Source organism: Metopolophium dirhodum, chromosome 6 (assembly GCF_019925205.1).
Source record: "Metopolophium dirhodum isolate CAU chromosome 6, ASM1992520v1, whole genome shotgun sequence".
In the NCBI taxonomy this organism is placed as follows: domain Eukaryota; kingdom Metazoa; phylum Arthropoda; class Insecta; order Hemiptera; family Aphididae; genus Metopolophium; species Metopolophium dirhodum.
The window spans coordinates 36,787,737-36,794,890 of record NC_083565.1 but is presented as its reverse complement, the minus strand read 5'-3'; positions in this window follow the sequence as shown (position 1 = coordinate 36,794,890).

Here is a 7,154-nt window from a genome sequence, read left to right as displayed (position 1 = left end):
ATAACCTAACCAATCAACTTTCTTCTTTCATTAATGAATTAAAATCAATAATCAATTCCATGATTTCACTCCTCACGACCGTCATAGAGAAATTCATTAAGGATGGCTGCTAACCAACGGACCAAACCTATCACCATACTCTTATGGAATGCAAACGGTATACTGAACAATACAAATTAACTACAAATATCGTTAATCGAAAACCAAGTAGACATAGCCATGATCTCCGAAACACATCTCACAAACAACTCAGCTTTCAAAATAGTTGGTTACAACATACTAAGAGCTGACCACCCCGACGGTACTGCCCATGGTGGCTCAGCGCTAATTATATCTAACAAATTAGTGCACACTCCATCTCTACCTTTTACATCACTCGACATGCAAATAACCAACACTTCTTTGATTATCGACTCAGTACCAGTGTCCATTGCCTCTGCATACCTTCCCCCAGGCCGAAAATTCCCGGAAAATGAACTACTACAATATCTATCTACGCTAAATCACACATTCCTACTAGGAGCCGATTTCAATGCCAAACACCATTGTTGGGGCTGCTCAACTATCAACACCCGAGGTCATTCTCTCCAGAATCTTATCAGAACCAAACAAGCCAAAATACATGCACCACGTGCGCCAACTTATTGGCCTTCTCACCTTAACCGCAACCCTGATTTTCTCGACTTTTTCATCTCTAACCTTCCAAATCATCTCCAGACAAAACTAACCAACCTAAATGATCCAGCATCTGACCATACTCCAGTTAAAATGCAAATAAATGCCTCAATCTCATCGCATAACAATAATAATCCTTCCCAAATTATTTGGCCAAAGTTTCGTAGCATCATGACTCAAAACTCACATCTCAACATCAAGCTAAAATCTCATCCAGACATCGACGACGCCATCAAAAATTTTACAGAAACGATACTTAACGCAAAAAATAGTGCCTCTCTTCCAGCTCGCAATTTAAAATCTGATCATCTTATCACACCTGAAATTAGACAACTCATAACTGAAAAACGCAGAGCCCGAAACCGCTGGCAAAACTCTCACTATCCGGTGGACAGGCAAAAATACAATTCCCTTTCTAATAAACTTAAGTCTATCCTCAAGACCCACACAAATGAACTTTATAAATCTCACCTTGCTTCTCTGTCCCCAAATAAGGGCACACTTTGGAAAAAAACCAAATCTCTACTTCAACACAAGGAAACTCTCCCACCACTACTCCGAGAAGACAACTCGCTAGCAGTCGACGATCAAGATAAAGCTGAATTATTAGCCTCTCACCTCGCTGACTCTTTCAAGCTACACTCTTCACTCCCCAGTCTAAATCACATCGACTTAGTTAAAACATCTCTACTCTCTGCGCTACCAATGGCCCTACCAGCTAAACATACAACTCCAGCTGAAGTCTCCAACATCATTAAAAACCTGAAAAACAACAAGTCACCCGGACATGATAAAATCTCAAATAAAATTATCAAAAACCTCCCACCTAAATCAATTATGTGGCTGACTTACATATTCAACGCCCTACTTCGCCTCTCATATTTCCCTTCCACTTGGAAGCATTCCATTATTATAACAATATTGAAACCAGGAAAACCTTCTAACAACCCTACCTCGTACAGACCAATCAGTCTTCTGCCGCCATTTGGCAAAATGTTTGAAAAAATAATTCTAAAAAGGCTAATGCCAATAGCACAAAATGAAAATATCCTGCCTGACATTCAGTTCGGATTCCGTTCCAGTCATTCAACCACCCATCAACTACACCGCGTAACCGATTACATCTCCTCGACACTTGAAACTAAAAAATACTGTTCGGGAGTTTTTCTAGACGTTGCGAAGGCTTTCGACACTGTCTGGCATCAAGGATTACTGTTCAAACTTAAAAAAATATTTCCAGCCCCTTACTATCTACTTCTAAAATCTTACCTTGCAAACAGATCGTTTAAAGTCAGAATTAACACCAAACTATCAACCTGCCATAGTGTTCTAGCAGGCGTCCCTCAAGGCAGCGATATTGCCCCATTTCTTTACATTTTCTATACTGTGGATATTCCAGTTAATCAACTCACTCTCATCGGAACTTACGCAGACGAGACAGCCATACTTGCCTCAAATGCTGACCCTGCCATTGTCAGTCAACAAATCCAAACCCACCTAAGCACTGTTATGTCTTGGTTCAACAAATGGGGGATAAAAATCAACGAAACCAAATCATCACATATCACTTTTTCTCTTAGACCACAAGACTGCCCTCCGATCATTTTGAACAACTCTACTATTCCGCATTGCACCCAAGTTAAATATCTCGATCTTACACTCGACAGAAGACTTACTGGGGGTCCTCATCTCAAGGACAAACGCAAAAAATTAAACAGCAGACTTCACCTACTCAGACCCTTACTAAGATCCAACATCAGCATTCAAAACAAAATTCTCATTTACAAATGTCTCCTCCGTCCAGATGGGAAATCCGGAATCCGCAGTGATCAGTGTCTGCCCGTCGCAGCTCTCGGCCGCCGGTGCTGTCGGCGCCTCCGTCGAGTCCGGCGGTACCGCACTAGCATAGCAAAAACTGTGAACATCCCCGATTATTGTGAAAATTCCTGTTACGATACGACACTGACCTGCTCCACTTCAACAAAAAGCTCCGTCGCCGGCTCGGCACCATCGCCGTCGTCGGGTCTCTACAGTGGAATTAATTCGATTTTTTACCAACGACGAGCCACCTACCTGGTTGATCTTTTTAAACGGCGCTTCACCGGTCTGGTCGACGCTTTCTTTTCTAACGACCGTCCACCTGTCTGGTCGACGCCTTACTAACGACGCTTCACCTACCTGGTCGACGTTCTGACCCTTGATTCGGGTTTTTCTAAGTGAACCACGTGTCCATATTACGCCGTCCAACAACCAGTACCCACTGATCACCAGCATGATGGGCTAAGTAAACCACGAGGGTCCTGACTACGGGCCAGGCTGATCTAGTCAACGTCAGTCGTCACCACAACACAGTCAACCGTCGTAATATGTTATTAATTTTTCCACCCTGTCACCCCTTTTTCATAACATTTTCCCGGTAACCCTGTGAGGGCACACCATGAATAAAATGGAATGCCACCTCCAGTGGGCCGAGAAAAATGTGTCAAAATTATTATAATTGCTATGTGCCAACCCGTATTATATTATTATGATGCCAAAAAACTATTATTATACCTGGCTATTATTATGCCGAAATTGTTATTATTATAATGTCAAAACTTATTACTATTTAACTTATAACCATGTAAAATAAATCCACATGATTACCTAAAACTCCCATATTATTATTTAACATAATCTTTTCCCCTAAATAAATCCTCGGCATTCAGCTTGCCGTTGCGTGTAACAAAGCCTATGAGCTCCACCAACTTGGCCCTCGGGTCATCACGCGGTGCGGCTCATAGGTCACGACGAAAGTGTTCCCCTTTGGTCGTAGGTGGTTTTTGATAGTCTCACAAACTACCAGATTCTCACAACAAATCTATAGAGCCACTGCAGCGTGCAAAATTTGCATACTAGTTATTTACTCAGGTGATGTACCTATTAGACATTTTTAGTTGTAGTTTTTCTTCGCCAGTTGAAAAATTGAACATTTAATACAATTTTTCTTATAACTAGTTACAAGTTTCATATTATTACTTATTCAAATTGAATTAATAACCCTTACTCAAATTGACATTACATAACGTGATTGTAATTTATGCTAATAATAAAAATCTAAAAATGTGAATATAAATAACAGTTTTCGAATAAAATTATGCTAATTTGAAAAATCGTACACGTCCCATAACCAATTTTTACGGAGGTGCTAATGTAACGTTACACTGTCCTGCAGCATCCCTCATGCTTTTTTACAATCGAGTTTTTGACCCCAAATTGGTATACCAACGATTGTTCATTAATTTGTATACATGTTATGTCAAAAGTTCACTTATTGTACATATCTCGGAACCGCAAAATAGTTTTCAATGAGTGATTTTAATGTAGTTAAAAAGAGCTATATTAAGAAATTGCACATACTTATGTGCTGATTATAAATACATTAGTGTATGAGTTTAAATAGAGTTTAGCTAATTCTAGATACATTCTTTATAATATGTTATTTATCTATGCATCTCATATAGATACGCACGGTCATTTGAAACGCATAATGATTTACAAAAAAAATTCCAACAATTAGTATTATAGTTAATAATATAAGATCAAATATAAGCAATAGGTACCGCTAATAACTTACACAATTAAATAGCTATTGTACATATATATAATTATAAAAATATGTGTATAAACTATTAATGTATGTGTTCTTTTTATCGACTTTAAAACAACTTCAACAGAGAAATAGTTGTACATTTTCAAATTTGTCTTCAATAAGATTATTTAAGCAGTGTACGAGTAGCTTATAGAACAACAACATTTATATCCACTCATCCATACTTTAAAAACTTAATACTATACTCATTAAATTTCCTTTTTGATAAACTATTAAGATCACTAAAAAAATATTCTGGTTTTAAAAATTAAATAAGCAATGTAAGATATAGATTGCTTACTTAGTAACAATCAGGGCTTGCAAACGTCTTAATAACGTAGTGATTCTAATGTAACGCAAAACGAAATAATTTAGTAGTTTTAGATTCTGAGCGAAGCGATGAATGTATTGATATTACAATGATGTGTTTTTTTTTTATTTTGTGTCTGTCATCACCTTTTAGAACAGTTTTCTGATAGGAAAGTGAATCTAGTTGGTATCCAGTTTAGACAATTTTTTTAGTTTTTTTTACTATAAATATCAATAATATTTTATCTGTTGAGTAAAAAAGCTTGAAAATTTAATAGAAGGCTCCTGCGTTATTGTTTCAAATGCAGATGAAAAAAATTAAAAATCCTTAGTCACAGTTTTTATTTATAAGCATTTAAAGTTCAAATATTGACAAAATACTGAAAAATCACGAAAATTAGCAAATTATTTTGAGTTGAGTATTCATAAAAATTTTTCTTTTTAAATCTAAGATTTTAAAATGTAATATAAGATTACTCATAAGTTTGTCTACCTTTATCAAAAAAAAATGTCTTAAGAAACTTAAATTAAACTTTTATGAGCGTCTGAAATTTATATTTTTACAACATTTGATATTAAATCGATTTCTCATGTAACAATTTTCTTATTTTATTGTAATTAAAAAACGAATGACTGTAGATACTTTAAAATTTCACTGAATGTTTATATTAGCATTTTCTATACACCGTTAAATGTTTAAAATATTGTTGTGAACCCCTGTATGTATGCTATACACAGTATGAGATATAGTAATAGTATAATATAGAATAGTGTGTAAGCATATTAATATGTGAACAGGCAGAGTCACACGGGCTAAGGGAATTCGCTGTGTTGACAGTTTTGAGCCCGAGCGAGCCCCTACCGTGTCTCGCTGGCTGTATAAGAGTTAGTGTAGTACTGTCAGACCATCGAGCAGAACCTCTGTTAATCTTTTAAGTCTAATTATTTAAATCTAAGTATTCTGTACAACTAAATTTCTTTTAAAATTGATTATATTAATAAAGTATTAGTGATAACTCATACACCACGTATTTCTTATTAACGAACAAACTCGGTTTTGGAGACGTCCATAACATTTTTGGTGGCAGCGGTGGGATTCGTAGATTCCAGTTCGTTAAACAATAAGTTAGTAAATGTCGTGTGATTTCGAGTTAAAGTAAATATATGCTTTTAATATAATTAAGTGAAGAAGAAAATCTGAAGAAGAAAATCTAAAGAAGAAAATCCGAAGAAGAAAATCCGAAGTGTCCAGAAAATCCAAAACATCGAGGTGTACAGGAACTCTAGTGTACAAGACAAGGAGAGGGAACACGCAATAGCGCAGCCCGAACGAATGGTTAGTAGCGCACGCACGCACGCGAACGCCAACCCGTAATACGAGCATCAACGCCGCCGCGTCCGTTTTACGTGTTACCGCTGAAACCGAAGGTCAATATATTGACACAAAAAAAAAACGACTCATAATATATCATAATACAAGCGCCGCCGCCGCCGTGTCGATAGTGCCGCCGAATCAGACGACACTCACTTACGCACGCACGCATCCGCTGTGTGTACTTACGAAACCAAACGTCTGTGCCGCCGCCGTGTGTATAAATATATATGTATTATAATATAGTGCCGACAGAATATAGTCGCCGTAACGTCGTGTTTGTAAACAAATACATAAAATAAAAAAAAAAAATCAGTAAATATAGAAAAAAAAACCATGGCAAGGATCATTGTAACTGCGATACTGTGAGTAAAAATAAACAAATTTATATTTAAAAAAAGAAAAAAAAACTGTAACCGTATCTTGATTAAGTGATAGGTCATCAGTACTGCACTCCGTATTAACTGATAAGAATGTTTTCTTTTTTTTTTTTTTAAATGTATGATTCAGAATCATAAATCCGTAGTATTGTATTAATATAATATTAATATCGTAGTTAACCTTAGCAGTGTTGTATAATTGTATATAAATACACACACTTATGCATGTCAAATTAGCAATTTATTAAGTATCAGTCAAGTAGCTAAGTAGTTAATGAGTGGAAAAGTGGAAAACGATTTGGATAGGTCAACCCCGAATTTAGATAACGATTCGAGTAATCCAATAGTACCGCCAAGTCCTACCCCTCGTGTAAGTTTACCAAACCAATTCAATTATCAAATCCAGAATATTAAGTATCAGTCAAGTAGCTAAGTAGTTAATGAGTGGAAAAAAGGAAAACGATTTGGATAGGTAAACCCCGAATTTAGATAACGATTCGAGTAATCCAATAGTACCGCCAAGTCCTACCCCTCGTGTAAGTTTACCAATTCAATTCTCAAATCCAGAAAATCCGACATCCGAACGTTCTATTGGGAATATCAGTACTGATAACATCTTCATCAGAACTGGCGTACTAATAGACCATAATTCAGAGTTAATACATAACGTCTCAGTAACTTTGGGGGAAGTAGATACCGTTTTGGGGGAAACAGAATATCGACTCAACCTTAATATCCTAGACCAGTCCATTAAAGAAAATCTTTTAGATTAGAATATACCCTCACC